Genomic DNA, 1,468 nt, shown 5'->3' with positions numbered 1-1,468 from the left:
AGGTATTTTATGTATTAAAGGGCTTCCCTGGTGACTAGTGGTAAAGAATCCACCTGCCAATGCAAGAGACTCCAGCTGATCCCTGGGTCAGGAAGATCCCCTAGAGTAGGAAATGACAACCCACTCTTGCCTGGAGAATGCCATGGACAGAGGAGCCTGGCAGGCTACAGTCAATGGGGTCACAGACAGTTGGACAGGACTTAAGGACTAAACAACAGCAACAACAGCTATTAAAAGTTGAGACCAACAGTATTTCTTTAAAAAGTTGATCTATCCTGGAGGTGCCTGCGCAAAGTGGATGGAGGAAGGAAGAGAGAGTGAGGAGGAAGAGAAGAAGGTGAGATCCTACAGTACGCAATCGGAGGGCAGGCAGGCAGTTTGTATCCAGTTTGTGACTAGATGGTAGCCTCCATGGGCCTTGCTGCTGCCTCTGTCTCTGTTTAACAGGAGAGGAAGCATTGCAGAGCGGTGGAAATTGGCAGAGCTGCAGATGTTGCTAGAGGAGGAAATGCCCTTTGGCTAGAGGGCCCTGAGAGAAGGTTACCAGAACCCGACCCCGATGGCAGACTACTGCGAAAACAACTGCATACAGCTAATAGACAAGAGAAAAGCTTTAGAAGAGACCAAAGCCTACGCAATCCTATCCCTAGCTAGTCTTGCTTATCAGATAAATGCATTAGTTAACAGTGCCCCAATTGCTAGTTAACAATGTTCCAATCCAAGGCTCTCGGCTCTAGATAATGGAGTTTTCCACAAGACTGGACATTTGTAAAGAGAAAGTGGCTCAAAGAGAGATTGGTATTTTGACCGCAAATAAGAATACATCAAGAACTTACAAAACAATAGCTCATGCAAATATGGAGCATCCTGTAAGTTATGTTTGGAAACCTACTGACCATAGAGTTCTGGATAACTTGGGCCATGGTGTTGAGCATGGAAATAACCAGCTTGCAAGAACTGGCATACTGTCAAGAACAAATCCTACTACTCAGAAACCACTGCACCCTCCTGTGTCAGGCTGGGGAATGTTGGGATGAAATATTCCTTACAAAACCCTGGGACCTATTCAGTCTCCAACAGTTCCTAATGACTACATGACAAGTCCTGCTAGCCTTGGAAGTGAACATAATCCGGCAGGAGAGTTTTATTATAAGTCAGAGACTAGGGACACACAGTGGCAGCAACAGTATTGGCATTCCCATCGCCATGCCTACACCCTCACCACCCACTATTGGACCAGTTACTGATAGTACAACTCCACCAATGATAACCTCCACTGGATGACATTCCCATGTTTGATGACTCTGCCACCACTGAATTATGAAGTTGAGAAGGCTGCTGTAGTTCATATAATGACCCATGTGCAGTTGGGGATCCTGCTTGGGTGCCCAAGAATTATATTGAGAAAGGTAAGGTACGGGCATCGTTGAATTGCTGTAAAGGGAAAGAACTTATTATAGTATTTTAG

The 1,468-nt window shown here is 45.5% G+C and overlaps 1 pseudogene; it reads left to right on the top strand.

Moving 5' to 3' along the window:
- The first annotated feature begins 298 nt into the window (after window positions 1-298).
- Window positions 299-1,468, top strand: LOC138432398 (abl interactor 1 pseudogene; annotated as a pseudogene).

The sequence above is a fragment of the Ovis canadensis genome, chromosome 2 (assembly GCF_042477335.2).
Source record: "Ovis canadensis isolate MfBH-ARS-UI-01 breed Bighorn chromosome 2, ARS-UI_OviCan_v2, whole genome shotgun sequence".
Lineage (NCBI taxonomy): Eukaryota > Metazoa > Chordata > Mammalia > Artiodactyla > Bovidae > Ovis > Ovis canadensis.
The sequence above is the reverse complement of the archived record's forward strand: the minus strand, read 5'-3'. Positions and strand labels throughout refer to the sequence as shown.